The sequence below is a fragment of the Balaenoptera physalus genome, assembly GCF_965194825.1.
Source record: "Balaenoptera physalus genome assembly, chromosome: 17".
Lineage (NCBI taxonomy): Eukaryota > Metazoa > Chordata > Mammalia > Artiodactyla > Balaenopteridae > Balaenoptera > Balaenoptera physalus.
Genome location: NC_138895.1, coordinates 12,315,043 through 12,332,149, shown reverse-complemented (window position 1 = coordinate 12,332,149; position 17,107 = coordinate 12,315,043). Strand labels below are relative to the sequence as shown.

Here is a 17,107-nt window from a genome sequence, read left to right as displayed (position 1 = left end):
GTCCCCTCTCTCCTGCTGCCACCACACACATGTGCTCAGGATACTGATGCTCTGCCCTACACTTCCACCTAACTGTTCCCAGGAATGGAGGCGACTGGTAGGTAGGTTTCTCACTAGTCACACTAAATGCCATGAATGAATGGGATTTGGAAAGTAGGGATTTCTGTGTGGCTTGGTAGGCAAGGAATAGGACCACAGTCATCATACTTGTCTCAGAGATTTTAAGATCTCGCTGGGTAGCAAGATCCCCAAAGTCACTAAGAATATATCAACATAATGATTCAAATCCTAGGACCGTAGAATATGGAGTTAGAGGTCATCTAAGCCAACTTAACAAATGCCTTTTGGGGCATTCTGACCAGAGATCATTGTAGCAGACAACTTTACTATTAGCCTATTAGTTCTCCTTTCTCCTCCTTCTGCACTGCAACATAGGCGTCTTGTGAGACCTGCCTCAGTCTCACCTGATCTCAGTTGAATAGACCAGGAGTGGGTACCTTACCCAAGCCAAGTCAACCAGGTCAACCAGAGTCCTTCCCTAAGATTTTTTTTTTGTTTTGGATGTAGAACAATCTCTCAGATGGTAAAACCTGTAAAATGTAAAGTTTGGGTATTGTTGGCTGGCCTGAAATGAGAGAGATTGAAACAGACCTGCAGAAGAGGAGCAGTGGCAGGAGATGGAGAGAGAGCCTCAGTGGGGTTCAGTCCCCTGGTTCCAGTTGTTTTCAGGTACACTTGCAACTCATCCCCTCCCACAGTTTGTCCATCATCCCTTCCTTGGGTTGAGCCAGTAAAATTCCTCCCTGTACACAAATGTATATACATTGTTTTCTTTTGAGCATGTCTTAGCTATAAATAGATTCTGGTCACTGTCAACCAATACTCCTTAGTGTCATGTACCTCAATTAAACATCAGTAGCGGTTCCCTGAGCACCTTTAAGCCAGGCTTATCCACTGTGGATTTTTCTTAAATCACTGCAACCTACTCTACCTTTAAATTGAAAGTGGCTTGCAGGTACTTGAGAATGAATACTTCAGGGACATAACAATGGTATATATATATGTGTGTGTGTGTGTGTGTGTGTGTGTGTGTATATATATATATATACACACACACACACACACATATATATATATGTATATATATGCATACACTAAGGTATTCAAACCAAACAGATTCAGATATAGTGTATAGACATTACTAGTATGGATAAAAGAAGCAGTGATAAATCTGGGTCAAGACATTTTCAGAAAGAAAGTTTGTAGAGAGCTAGTCAAGAGAAGAAGAAATAAAAGTGTGAAAAATAGTTACCTTTATTTTTCTCTATATTCAGAAGAAACAGTTTCAGTTTGAGGGAATAAAATGTATTCACTCTTCATCATCTATCTCATGAAATAAGAGAGAGGCCATGGCTTGCATAAATCAACAGATTGTCCTAAAATCAATTTCAACAAGGCACAGACATGCACAGTTTCCCAGTTTTGACTGGGACTTTTTTTTCCAAGACTGCCCCCTAAAGTAATTCCAGGTGAGGAACAAGAGAGGGGGGTCACTTGGGGGCTGGAGTAGTCCTGGAAACAATCTGGGATTCACCCTTCCCCGCCCCACAGCCGTCCCTTTACATACTCCTCTCCCCAATGGAAAAAGAAGGCAGAGTCCATCTCTCAGATAGTTCTGTACATAGAAACTCACGCCCAAGAAGACATGGTAACTGGCTATTCCTTTGGTTTATGTATTTTTTCATATCATCCTTTATTTAGAAATCTAATCACACTGTAATCTATTCCTGCTAAGTGAAATCCAGCAGCTGACTTTCTTTATGTTGTGTATTGAATAATATTCAGAATGGGTTGTTACAGAGTTGGGAACTTGTTTATTTTCTGTTTCATCTTCTTTGAGCTATTCCCAAAAGATCAAAATATTTCTTTTTAGACGACAACATCAACATCTCTTAATTGCGGTACTTAAAAAAAAATTACATCAATATTGGAACACAAGAAAAAGATAGTTGGTCAATAGCTGGTCAGTGTTGTTAGTAGTTGGCTGACTCTATAAACTGAAACATAAAGGAACCCAGAGACTGCAGGGTTGCTTTCTGTGTGTCAAGCAACAACCTGCTATTTTTCTGTGCCCTTGCTGAGCTGGAAACCAGACTCTTCATATATTATTAATGCAGATGACATTTAGTGTCAAATTCAATAGAGTAATACATTGAAACCCTTAGTTGTTTATTGTGTGAAAATAGACATTATGCCAAGAACATACTAACTACAGAGCAATAGTCAAAACATCTCCTAAAAACTCTCCTTAAACTTAAATAATGGAGTCATACCCTTGTTTAATTCCTTATATAAAATATAATCTTTATGAGTTCTTTCTCTGTAGCCTTTTGAATGCTAACATTCCTATGCAAAACTCAAGTCTTTATTATTTATTCATAGTCTCTCATCTATACTACCCTATTGAGAAAAACCTTATGCAAAGTTATTAAGTAATTTAATTTTGATCATAAGTACATGACAATCATCTGAACTTAAATTACTTTCTAGCTGCATTACAATCCATTAATATCATAATTTCTTAAACCACTGACCACTAAAGTCACTGCCACTACTACAGCTTACCTGTCTCTTGATAAAGATATAATTGAAAGAACGTTCAGCACTCCAATGGTGACAGACATCCAATTCAAAATAAACACATATTTTAAAGGTTCTAATTCCAGGAGCCCTACAAATGCTGTTCTAAATTTTTCATGTTGACATGAAATGTTTCCTTCAGAGTAAAAGAAGCTTCACCTCTGTCTATTATGTGAATTCTGAAAATGGAAAAAAAATCAAACTCTGCCTTTCTTGGCAGGGTCCCTTCACGGCTGAGAAAATGAATGTGAGCAGGGGAGATTAGATCATTAAACAGCAAAAACACTTCTGATGGCTGTGATTGGAGGAACCAACATGTTTTACCATTTTTTAATTACTTCTATAATTCCTCTATAGAAATCTGTTTATTGGAGCAAGATCTCCTTATTCAAAGGGCGTTGTATCTTAAAGCTAAACACACATCCAAAATGCTAACCTATGTTTTAAAGTAATAATTCTCCCTAGTGTGATTACAGTTTGCTATTGAAAAATAATTACCTCTTGACTGCACTGGTACTTCTATAAACAGCAACCTGAAGATAAGACAACTTGGGAATGTTACAAATAACCCACAGTACCTGTTCCTATAACTCCGATTCTGTGTTTTCAAACAGGAATAATTTGCTGTTTTCAACTGGTCTGGAAATAGATGTGCAGAGAAATAAAGGCAGCAACAAGGAATTGTTTCATACCTGTTCCGCTCTTTCAGAGTAAACGGCTGCTCCTTTCCCTCGTTCCCATGCGAGCTTAAGCAGGTCAATGGCGTCGAGTTACTTTTGATTTGTTACTCTATCAGCCAATTGGTTATCCCTCTGGAAAACATAACAAAGAGAGAATAAAACATGCATGACCACAAAGGTTGCCATTACAAGGCATCCAGTGATACCAAAATACATGCTACCTCTAATTTGATCATTAGTCAACTGGTGCTTGGCTCAGCCAGATGCTGCTGTGGAATTGCTTCCAGGTTTCCACCGGAACTTTGAATCAAGAAAATGTGCTATCTCCTGACATGCAAAGTGGGTTCTTTTATTTTTTATTGAGATATAGTTGACATATTTAATTCGTTTCAGATGTACAGTGTAATGATTCAATATTTGTATATATTGCTAAAAGATCACCATGGTAAGTCTAGGTAACATCCATCACCATACATAGTTACAAATTTTTTTTCTTGTGATGAAAACTTTTAAGATCTACTCTCTTAGCAACTTTCAAATATGCCATACTGTATTATTAACTATAGTCACCATTGCTGTACATGACATCTCCATGACTTATTTTATAGCTAGAAGTTTGTACCTTTTGACCCCCTTCACCCATTTCACCCACCCATTACCACAACCACACCCCCCCCCACCCCCCTCTGCTTATGGCACCCACCAATCTGTTCTCTGTATCTGTGAGCTCAGGTTTGTTAGTTTTTTTTTAATTCCACATGTAAGTGAGATTATATAGTGTTTGTCTGAATTATTTCACTTAGCATGATACCCTCAAGGTCCATCCATGTTGTCATAAATGGCAAGATTTCCTTCTTTTTTATGGCTAAGTGATATATACCGCATTTTCTTTATCCATTCATCCATTGATATACACTTAGGTTGTTTCCATATCTTGGCTATTGCAAATAATGCTACAGTGAATATGGGGGTGCAGGTATCTATTCGAGTTAATGTTTTCTTTGGATAAATACCCAGAAGAGAAATTGCTGAAATATATGGTAGTTCTGTTTTCAATTTTTTGAGGAACCTCGATACTGTTTTCCATAGTTGATGCACCAATTTACATTCTTACAAACAGTGCACAAGAGGCTCCATTTTCTCCACATTTTCGTCAGCACTTGTTATTGGTAGACTTTTTGATGATAGCCATTTGGACAGGTGTGAAGTGATATCTTACTGTGGTTGTGACTTGCATTTCCCTGATGATTAGTGTTGTTGAGCGCCTTTTCATGTACCTGTTGGCCATCTGCATGTCTTCTTTGGAAAAATACCTATTCAGATCCTCTATCCATTTTTTATTTGGGTTGCTTGCTTTTTTGCTGTTGATTTGTATGAATTCTTTATATATTTTAGTTATTAACCCGTTATCGGATATATGATTTGCAAATACTTTCCCCCATTTGGTAGATTGCCTTTTCACTTTGTTGATGGTGTCCTTTGCTGTGCAGAAGGTTTTTAGTTTGACATATTCCCACTTGTTTATTTGTGCTTTAGTTGCCTTTGCTTTTGACATCAAATCCAAAACATCATCGCCAACACCGATGTCAAGGTGCTTACCACCTACATTTTCTTCTAGGACTTTTATGGTTTCAGGTCTTACCTTCAAGTTTTTAATCCATTTTGAGTTGATTTTTGTGTACAGTGTAAGATAACGGTCCAGTTTCATTCTTTTGCATGTGGTTGTCCAGTTTTCCCAACACATTTATTGAGGAGACTGTCCTTTCCCCAGTGTATATTCTTGGCTTCTTTGTCATAGATTAATTGACCATATGAGCATGGCTTTATTTCTGGGCTCTATGTTCTGTTCCATTGATCTGTGTGTCTGTTTTTATGCCAATACCATACTGTTTTGATTACTATAGCATTTATATTAATAATATAGTTTGAAATCAGGGAGTGTCATGCCTCCATCTTTGTTCTTTCTCAAGGTTGCTTTAGCTATTCAGAGTCAAAGTGGGTTCTTTTTAATTTTATTTTCCTTTGGTCTAAGGCTAGTACTAATCAATTGCTTTAAAATTATAGGAAGGACCATATAACAATAAGGGTGAAACTGTAATTTCTCACTACATTAATTCAACTGTTTTCATATCTGAACATTTTACCCTAATCTTAGTTAAGAGGCACTGAGTCACAGTGGTGACTGAGGTGGTTTTAAGAATTAGGGATTTCTTGGGACTTCCCTGGCAGTCCAGTGGTTAAGACTCCACGCTTCCATTGCAGGGGGCATGGGTTCAATCCCTGGTCAGGGAACTAAGATCCCGCATGCCAAATGGCACAGACAAAAAAAAAATTAGGGCTTTCTTGTTAAAACAATGCTCAAAGTCTCATATAAAATAGAAGGTCACAAGAGAGAATAGTTCCCTATGATTTTGAGTAAGATCGTACAGACTGAAAAAGTCTTAAGTCAAATGAAACAGGTATTACTCCTGAATTTTGCAAAATGTGGTCTGGCTCCTGAAGTTGAAGGTATTGTTTAAGTTTGCTGCTTAGTATGACAGGTAGCAAATCCTAGTGCTGTTTTGTATAAACATTTCAGAGCACTCTCACCTCTAGATATCATTGTTTTTTTTCAGATACAAAGGCTATTTCTCACAGATCCTGATTTCCAGCCAGAGTTTAGAAAGCAGCCCACCATCATGCAGATAAATGGGGCAGGGGTGGGGGGAACTAAAGACATTTAAAGCTAAATACCCAAGTTCCATCATCACTTCAGCTTAAGGACAATGTCCTTTTTTTTTTAAATTGAAGTATAGTTAATTTACAGTGTTGTGTTAGTTTCAAGTGTACAGCATAGTGATTCAGTCATATATTTATGTGTATTTATATATATACATACATATATGCATGTATGTATTCTCTTTCAGATTCTTTTCCATTATAGGTTATTACAAGATACTGAGTATAGTTCCCAATGCTATACAGTAGGTCCTTGTTGTCTATCTGTTTTATATATAGTAGTGTGTATATGTCAATCCCAAACTCCTAATTTATCTCTCCCCCACCCACCCTGCTATCTCCTTTGGTAACCATAAGTTTGTTTTCTGTGTGAGTCTATTTCCATTTCGTAAATAAGTTTGTTTGTATCAGTTTTTTAGATTCCACATATAAGTGATATCATATAATATTTGTCTTTCACTGTCTGACTTACTTCACTTAATATGATCATCTCTAGGTCCATCCATGTTGCTGCAAATGACATTATTTCATTCATTTTTATGGCTGAGTAATATTCCATTATATATATATCTATATATGTGTATATATAGATACATGCTACATCTTCTTTAGCCATTCATCTGTCAATGGACATTTAGGTTGTTTCCATGTCTTGGCTATTGTAAATAGCACTGCTATGAACATTGGGGTGCATGTATCTTTTCAAATTAGAGTTTTCTTTGGATATATGCCCAGGAGTGGGATTGCAGGCTCGTATGGTAACTTTATTTTTAGTTTTTTAAGGAACCTCTGTACTGTTCTCCATAGTGGCTGCACCAATTTACATTCCCACCTACAGTGTAGGAGGGTTCCCTTTTCTCCACACCCTCTCCAGCATTTATTGTTTGTAGATTTTTAATGATGGCCATTCTGACTGGTGTGAGGTGATACCTCAATGTAGTTTTCATTTGCCTGTTGGCCATCTGTATATCTTCTTTGGAGAAATGTATATTTAGGTCTTCTGCCCATTTTGTGATTGGGTTGTTTGTTTTTTGATATTAAGTTGTATGAGCTTTTTATATATTTTGGAAATTAAGCCCTTGTCGGTAGCATTGTTTACAAATGTTTTCTCCCAACCCGTAGGTTGTCTTTTCATTTTGCTTAGGTTTCCTTTGCTGTGCAAAAGCTCTTAAGTTTAATTAGAAGGGCAGTGTCCTTTGATGAAATGAAAATAGTTGCTATATTAATATGGTGAGGTTATGGGTGACGGTTTTTAAAATTGAGGTTTAAAGCCTCAAATTCAGTTTAATAAATAGTTTTAGTAAAATCCATTATTTTTACACAATTAACCACTCTCTTCTTAAATCATTACTTTTTAATTTTTTAATATTGACTAAACCATGAGTTTATAATTTTTTTAAGTATTGCAAAACTCTTAGGTGAAGTAAAACTACAGCTGTTTCTCAGAGAGAAAACATAGTTTCTTATTCATCTAGTCATTCAACAGTTGGTTACCTACTAGGTCTAGGCATTGGGCTAAATGCTAGAAATATCCTGGTAAACAAAACCAAGCACAGACTCTGGGTTGTGGTTTACAGAGTTACAACCTACCAGTAGAGACAGATATTAATCAAATGATCGCTCAAATAAGTATAAAAGTAAGACTTTGGAGAGATGTAAGACTATGTAAATCAGTGGAGCAGGGGAAGATCAGAAAAAGCTTCCCTGAACAAAAATAACCAAGCAGATATCTGAAAAGAACTAGATGAAGGGATTGTTTGTAGAAGCAAATATATTCTAGGCAGGTGGAAGAGTATATTCAATGGCCCTGGGCACTTAAATTGAAGAAATAAAAGATTCATGCTGATGTGTGCTCTAATACATAGGATGTCAGCACATGCCTATATACACATATGGCTTCTGATATATAATCTAAAGATACAGCCAGAGATTAATGGAATCATATTCCACTTAAACAGGTGAGGCTTTCTGGAAATGGTGAGCTTCAAATGATATTTGTAAAAGGACATAACTCATGGTAAGCACATAAATAACTCCTTGATGCAAAATGCACCAAATGTACTGTAAAAGCATTGCCAGTGTACTCATTGAAGTTTGAAGAGGGGAACCTAGAAAATATTCCAAGATTGAACCAATGTGGCCTTTCTAGAAAATTGGAGAGAGAAGTCTGTGTGTGTGTGTGTTTGGGGCTGGGGGCATTGCATGCAAATTTTCCCTGTGTATTCTATTTATGGGGTCTTCACTATTCCCTTAGGTGCTCCTAGAGACCTTTTATATACCTCTCTGAATTACCACATGGGGTTAGGGTTATTATAATAAATGACTAGTACCAATACATCAGCATAGAATCTGCAGCAGGTACTAGATGAATTTGAATATTTGACCAAAATAACCTAAGAATCATAAACATTAGGGTACATAGTGTTTAAGGTAAACTTCATATATCAGCAGGTGCAAGCACCACTCATTTTGAACATGTGATGGCCAAGGGCACATAGTTCCAACAAATAAATCCTAATCTAAACAACCGAATGCAGTGAACAAAGAGTGGGCCCTGGCTCAGGCACTTTTAGGGCTCCAGGTGGTTCTATAGAGCTGCCCACATTAAGAGCCAGTGCTGACTAGTTTCCTTATTCACTGGACCTGACAGCTTTAGTTAAGTAAAATGGAAAGCACTTGTCGACCAAGCAGCTCTCTAGAGGAATTTTCCATTGCCTGGATTTCCTAAGAAAACACTTAGCAAAGATAATGGCATCTGTGTGATTCAACAGAAAATAAAATTTGGCTTTGCATAGTTTAAATCAAGAAGGAGTATCCAAAAACAACATTCCTGTAGACTCTGGGCAAGTCACTTTAAACCTGTGTCTTCTCTGTAAAAGAGTAATAAAATATGAACCCTTTTTACCTCTCAGACCTTTTATCAAATATCTAGTATAGGTGTGCCAAGTATGATACTAGGTACTTTTATAAACACAAATCTAATGATTATTTTCTAGGGTTGGGGTTTGAGCAATTGTTAAGATGGTGCTCTTTCTCTCTGCCCCCTAAAATTGAAACAGAGTAGGCTGGAAGTATTTTAATAATTTGAATGGGCAGTCCTGGTAGATTTCATCCCAAATCTGTAATTCATCAGTAGGTAGAATGAGCTATGCGATGAATATAGTGCAAGGCGTTGTACTGGGGGTTGTGAGGGTTTCAGAGGTGGTGATGGTGGTGCTGGTGACGATAGTAACTCGCATGTTAGCTAGATTCTCTCATTGGAACCCTACAGAATTATAAGGTGGGTACTTTCATATCCTTATTTTACAGGGGAGGAATATAAGATTGGAGAGGCTGAATGAATTGCACAAGGTCACCAGCTAGTAAGCCGTGGACCCAGGCTTTGAAACCAGGCTGACTGATTTCACAGCCCAAGCTGTAACTCACCAGAGAGCTTTGCTGCAGGAGTTCACAGTCTAATTCCAGGGGGTTGTTGCCTGCTATATTCCCTTGCTTATCAATCTGTGAATGAGCCAGATGGAGTATATTTTAAAGCTCAAGAAAAAAATTGCAGTAATGGCTTTAAACAAGGAACTACCAATAAGCATGTTCATTAATGAGGTCTAGTACATAGTTCAGTGTCAAGGACAGTATTTATTTGGTTAAGTAAAGCTCTGAATCTGAGACCTGTATTACTGAAAAAATATTGACTGTGTCTTGTCTGCGGCTAGGAAACATAACATGTACTTCACAGATGTGAAATTTAAACACCTTGTTGCTTACTTACAGTAAGCAATTGCTGTGATAAACCAAGGAGACTTCAAGTCCAACAGAAGTGTTTATCTGACAAAATGTCTATAAGCAGAACATTGATCCTTGATTTTGCTGATGGTTGTTCCCCATTCATCTTAGCTGAAGATGTCTCTTATGTTAATTAGCTAAAAAAGATAGAAGATAAAAACAAAGACATAAACTTTTGCTCAAGGCAAAATTTCTTTTCAATAAGGTTTCCATTACAGTGATTGTTCTACAAATTGTCATCTAAATGTGGCTAAACAGACTACAAAACCAGCAGAGTACATAGAAACCAAAATAGTTGTCATTCCTATTTTGGGGGGCATTTAAGTGGTAGTTTAATAGGACTGGCCTAAATACATATCTTTAACTCTAATAAAGCCCACTTTCAAATGAAGCCTCACCCAGCCCAGGTAATAGACATGTGTTTGAAAGGGAAGGAAATACTAAAGGATTCCCTCTAGAGATTAATAACTGCACTTAAACCACCCTTGGTAATTTCCTAATAAGTTTTTTCACAAGTGAAATACATTATCTGATACTCAGTGTCCATTTTAAGAAAGAGATAACTGACTAACTGTGGTCATATCACTTCCCCCAAGCATGAACATCAATAATGAGGGGCAGAAAGCTGGAACTGGGGTCCAATCTAAGTGCTCTGCTTCCAAATCTGTTCCTTTAAATCCTTGTTCATTTAAAAGGCTGAATTGAGAAATAGAATCACAAATGGCGGAGAATCCTCTCTTGTGAGTGCACGTGGCCAGGCCCCTGCAACAATCACAGGACTGGGAAGCAGCGCAGTGCCCTGTTGTGCGCCAAACGGATCATGGCCTTGCACCGATTTCTAGTGTCCACGCTGGATTTTCCAGTGGTACATTTCAACGTACTCATTGGGATAATGGCAGTGACTTTGTGCCCTCTATTGTAGATTCACATTTTCCCCTCATTTTGCTGAAGTTTTCTCTTTCAGATGAACAACTAGAGCCCACTAAATTGTAATCAACCCATTAGCACAGCTTTTTGGTCTGCAAAGCCTTCTTCTAGCTTGTGTAGTAAGTGGTGCTTTATTATTGACAACATGTCATTGCTAAGAACAGTCTCTGTCTCTGCTGAATGCCTTTGGAAGTTGCCCAGAACTGAACAGCTAAAGCTGAGCCGCCTCTCCCAGTGGGTGAAGGTAAACACGCTCCTTTCTGAATGAGTTATGTAGTCAGGTGCAGATTTTTCCACAGCTGCACACACACACACACCCATGGCTTCTAGGCCTGCAGAATTAGATGGGCCCCGATGCTGGTCTCCCTGCTGCCCACCTAGATGGGCACTTGTGCAGCTTAAGCTCTCCTCACAGGCCTCAGACTCCAGAGCTGAGCCCAGTTGCCCCTTCCCAGGGCCCTCACCACCAGTCAGGCCGGCCATGGGCACCCCAACTGCTCTACTGCTGCTCCTCCCAGACTCTCCCGTGAGGCATGCACAGCTGTCCATAATGCTCCAGAAACCATGAACATTCTGCCAAACTGTCCTCACAATCAGAGGTCACTGGGGGGAGCTGGTCCAAGACCACAGACACGCAGCCTGGTCAGCTGGCTACCGTCACCAAAGCCCCACGAACCGCCCAGGTGATAACCATTAGGACCTCTGCAATCCCTCATCCCTCCTCACGGGGGCTCCTCTCTCAGGCTTCTCAATTCTCTCAGGGCCAGGTACTAAGTAGAACTCACGAAACCAGTTTTAAATGAATGGCCCTGGAAGTAACAAGCTGGGTCCCTGCACAAGTTAGCTCTTACCTGGGACACAGTCCAAACCCTCCCAAAGAGCTGACCGGAACTAGACAGTCTCAGGACGGGATGGGAGGGTGAGTGAAGGAAGCTGTAACCCTACCCAGCACCCTTCGGTGGGTGTACCAGCCCCGGGGCTTGGACATCCGGAAAATGGTCTCAAAAGCCTTCTCTGTAACCTTCTTAGAGACCTGAGCAAAAAAGTCAAATGAGCAATATTCAGCATTTGGTCTCACATTAAAAAAGCAAGGCAGAGCAGCTCTATCTGTATGCCTGTATCGCCCTCTGGTGTTCAAAAAGTAATGAACTATAAATAGGAATTTCAACTTCAAAAGGTTCCTCACCCCAAATCACCCTTTCTTTTCAGTATCCCTGACGCCTCTCCCTCAGCCACCTGAGATTGTGAGAGTCACCAAGAAAAACTCATGGAAACATCAGGGTGTGGGGCAAGCCGTGTCTAGAGGGGACGCCACCCTTCTGCCACATTCTTCTGAAGCTGAAGTTTTGCAGTAGTGTGGAGTAGCTAGTCAGCTAGGGGATTTAAATCATAACCCTATAAAAATCTGTTTTGAAGTTTCTGTCTGAAGGGGGACACTTTAGGGCAATTGTTGAAATTCTGAGGTCTCAGACCCACTTGCTGGGCCAGGACAGAAGACCCACGAGATCCAGGCAGCAAAGTCACAGACAGTGAATCAATGCCTGCTGGCTGCTGCCGGGGAAGGCAAAGGCCAAGAGACGTTCCCTCTCTCTCTGGCACATTGCATAGGTCCCCAGATGGCAGGTCTTAGGTTTTCCTTGGCCAGCAGGGTGGGGTAAGTGTTTTATTTAAAGGCAGACGCACATTCCAGCCCGCAGTGGCTCCCCCAGCGTCACACTCAGCAACCTTGACCCACGCACGAGGCGTCTGAGTTTACAACTCCTGGTTACCACCTAGAAGAGGAGGCAACACGTCTACACTTAAAAGCATAATCCACAATACAAGGCAGCTGACAAGGAGTAGCAGATGACTGCACAGAACATACGTCCGGAGGACGTAGGCGAGAAGGTTCCCTGGGAGCCAGAGCACAGGGAATAGGGGCCTTCCCTTCACAACTCACACTGGGGAACTTCCACTTGCCTTGTGCCCAAACTTGACGGCGTGGCAGATGTATAGTTTTCTAGCAATGCTGAACAAGGTAGCACAAACTGGGTGACTTACAACAATGTAAGCCTATTATCTCACAGTTCTGGAGGTCAGAAATCAAGGTGTTGTTGGCTAGGTGGGCTCCTTCTGGGAGCTCTGAGGGAACATATTTCACGACATCCTCTTAGCTTCCGGTGTTGCTGGCAATCCTTGGCATACCTCAGTCTCTGCCTCTGTCACCATGGCGGTCCCCCTGTGTCTGCCTTCACCTGGTGTTTTCCTGTGTGTGTCTGTCTCTGCAGCTCCTCTTATAGACTACAGTCATATTGGATTGAGGACCCACCCTACTCCAGGATGCCCTCATCTTAACTTACATCTTAATTACATATGCAGAAACCCTACTTTCAATAAGGTCACATTCACAGGTACTGGGGATTAGGACAGATCTCTTTTAGTGACACAGTTAAACTCACAACAGGACCGTAAAGTTGGGCAGATTTGGAGGTTATATTTAGGCCTATTCAGTGGTATGCTGGAAAATGTTTAACAACCAGATTTCCAGGGGAGAAAAAGCCCTAGTGTGTAGTGTTTGCAGATTTCCATGGTGTAACTATTCCCTCCTGGGCCTACTTCAATCTACCAACATAATACCTGGCTTGCAAAAATTCCGGAAAATTTAGCAACGCGTGGCCCTCATCCACTGGTACTAACCGGCTCCCGCATGCTGTTGAGCCTATTGTATTTTAAAATGTCAATGGCTGAAAGGGGTTATCCATTATAATTTGTTTTATATGTTTACATATTGAGGCCAAGGTGCCCCTACTACTTTTTATTATCTGTACATAAAATGACTGATTGTGTATACCGCATATCAAATGTTAGATCTGAGCACGCCCTTAGCCATTCTGTTTCCCGGGCCTCCCGTACCCCAAAACAGCGTCAGCATTCTCCTCCCAGCCCTTCCAGACACTCTGCCCCCGACCTTTGGTGTCCCTGCCATCCACAGGTCCTGTTCTCCCCGTGGCCATCCCCGCGTCTGTCAGCTCACCCAGATTCTCTCGGGACCCTGGCACTCAGCTCTCACTCTCTCCACCCCAAGTCCTGTCACTGACTTGGGGCCCTTCAGCTCCCGTGGGGTCCTCCCAGACGGAACCCTCTCCCTTATGGCTCCTCGCCCTATTCAGATACCTGGATGTCCTCCAGCTCGCAAACCTTTAACTCCAGCCTCACCCACCACTGCCTACCTCGCCAGCTAACGCCCCCGTGTTCATGGTACTTACATCTCACTAATATTTCCCAGCTCCCCAAATCTGTCAGCCTCGTTCCTTTCTTCAACCCTTTCCCTGTTCAGCTTAGACTCCGACATCACCACTGTCATTATAGTATTCCCATGTCCGTACTCCTAATTCCTTCCACCACCGCAGCCAACATTCAGTTGTACAGCCACTGGTAAGGCAGATGTTGCCACCACAGACCCATGGTCTCCAGTCCCAGCTGCAGCCCTGCCCCGTACCCTCTGCATGTCCCAGGGGAACCCTAATCCTTGCACCACTCTCCCCCCCTCTCCTCCTAAGCTCCTACCTCGCTTCCATCAAAAGACATTATGTCCTGCAAAGGAAAAAAGATCGAGTACTCTGTTGTTAACAAGGTATGTTCACGTAGGTTCATTTGACCTACACAGCAGCTGGGACAGGTAGGCAGGGAAAGTGTTCTTACTCCCATTTTACAAACCAAGAAACTCCTCTGAGCCTCAGAGGAGTTTCATGTTAACGTGAGACAGTTATTAACAGAGCCTGGGTAGGAGCACAGGTCTCCCAGTTCCAAGAAGCCCAAGTCAAGCAGTGAAGTGGATATTTGTCCAAGGGCACCGGGGACTCCTTGGCAGGCGGGACGAGCACGCATGTCTCTGAGCACCTTCCACATTCTGTCTCCACCTCTAGAGTGTGCTGCCTGCTCAACAAGGGCGCTGTTGCTCTCAAAGCGCCTGAAGTTCATTTACCCTTTATGTTTAAAATTTCTTTAAGTGATCTTGAAAACAATAAGCAGTTTTATTTTACTTTGAGACTTGTTCCCACCAATGATTGTTTCTCTGTGTAAGTGTTTATCTGATGGTGTTCTCCGAGCCTTGGCTGACACAAGCCCAGTTGCCCTCGGCTCCTGTCATCAGGTTCGCAGGCTCTGGAAACAACACCAGCAATGAGATGTAGGGAGCCAGACCAGGGATCTAATCTAGAGACATCATCCCGTGGAGCCTGAACGCATGCCTGTTGACCTGCCATGGAGAATCCTCTGGGTGGATCCACACAAACTTACGGTCGAGCTGAGTTTCTGTGAACACATGATGTAATCCAAAGCCACTTCTATTGGGAATGGGGGCCAGCGTGAGTCATTCACTGCAGTTCCAGGCAGATAGGAGTCTCAGCTCTTTCCAGGGCCTTCCGGTGAAGCGTGAGACCAAAGGGAATCTGCTTCTGTTAATAAGGAGGGTCCACCCTATCCCAGTTTCTCTAGCAATACCTTGCTTTGTTTGTGCTGCACCTACATCATTGTACATTAGCGTATGCGGAGGCAGACGTGCAAAAGGGGTGCTGATGTCGTGTCCCTTGTCATCTGGTGCAGCCTGCGTATCTGCCCCTCAGACGCCGCCTTGGAGATACGCTGTTCCTCAGCCTGCCTCCGCCGGTTGGGACTGGCAGGCTGCCCTGCCCCCAGCCCATCAGAACTGGTATCTGTGGGCAACACCAGAGCACTGGACTGGGAGACAGATGACTTGGCTCCTAACTGTGAACTTGGGTCAGACACACGCCCCCTGAGTCTCAAATCCCTCCTCTCTGGGCCAAGAGGTTTGCCGTGGCCTAGCTAGCTCGGCAGCACTGAACGGACTGCTTATGTTGTCACGACAAAGGGATTCCCAGGAGGCAGCCCAGTGCTACAGGGAAAGGGGCCAGAGGAGTCTCCTTTAAACGCGGTTGATTTAGGGGCTCCCGGCAAGTTTACCACTGGACAGCATTTCCTGGAAGTGCTGGTGAAGGTAGAAAGTGAGGGGCAGCAACATGTCAGGCCGCGAGGAGCAAAGCAAATGAAGGGAAAGCCCAGGCCTGTTCCGTAGGTGAGTCAGCAGATGGCACACACCTGTAGAATTATTGATTCATGCTGGCTTTATGGGCAGATTTGGGGGAGGGGTAGAACAGGATTGGATTGGCCCACGGGGACATTTAAGGCAATGGAGGGTACTCTTGGTGGTTCTGAGGACAGTAGTTGAAGAGAGATGTCTCAGTCCCAGCCCTTGGCAGCCCATGGTGACCTGTCAGCCCTCTCCCTACCACAGCAGAGGGGGGTGGTGGGGAGAGCACAGGGTCATGGTGAACGTTAAATAATATAATCCGTGCAAAGCACAAGCATGAACGTTTCAGTGAAGAGTAGCATCTGTTAATGTTCTGTGGAGGACCTCAGAGGCAAAGGAAAGCGGAGCCCTCCTGCCAGCTCCACGTCGCACTCAAGTCTGACACGTTCAGACCTGTGAAGACAAAAATGGGGCCCCTCCCCACGGCTGCCCAGAGCTTCGACCAATAGCAAATACCTTCAGACCTGTCCCACCCCAAGCCTCAGGACCATGGGGAATGCAGCCCCAGCACTGAGAGGCAGTGGCCACACAGGTTAAGAATTCAGATGGAGTCATTTAGACCTAGGTTAGAATGCTGGTTCTGCCATTTACTAGCTGTGCCGCCTTAGACAAGTTACTTCAGCTCTCTGAGCCTCAGGTTCCTCATCTCTAAAATGTACAAACATTTATTGAATAAACATCTGTTGAGCAAATGGGAATAAGACTACTTTCCATATAGGTCTTTGTGGCAAATAAATGAGAAAATTCCTGAACCTATTGGTGACATGATAGGTATGATGGTTAATTTTATGTGTCAACTTGACTGGGCCATGGATTGTCTAGATATTTGGTCAAACATTATTCTGAATGTGTCTGTGAGGGTGTTTTTGGATGAGATTAACATTTGAATCAATAGACTGAGGAATTAGAGGAAAACACAGGCAGAACACTCTATGACATAAATCACAGCAAGATCCTTTTTGACCCAGCTCCTAGAGAACTGGAAGTAAAAACAAAAATAAACAAATGGGACCTAATGAAACTTAAAAGCTTGTGCACAGCAAAGGAAACCATAAACAAGACCAAAAGACAACCCTCAGAATGGGAGAAAATATTTGCAAATGAAGCAACTGACAAAGGATTAATCTCCAAGATTTACAAGCAGCTCATGCAGCTCAATAACAAAAAAACAAACAACCCAATCCAAAGATGGGCAGAAGACCTAAATAGACATTTCTCCAAAGAAGATATACAGATTGCCAACAAACACATGAAAGGATGCTCAACATCACTA

At 42.0% G+C, this 17,107-nt stretch overlaps 1 protein-coding gene across 6 annotated transcripts in view; it reads left to right on the top strand.

The window, feature by feature from the left end:
• Positions 1–17,107, top strand: part of LOC309646918 (uncharacterized protein) — a 366,785-nt gene that overhangs the window by 82,666 nt on the left and 267,012 nt on the right. The window lies entirely within an intron of this gene.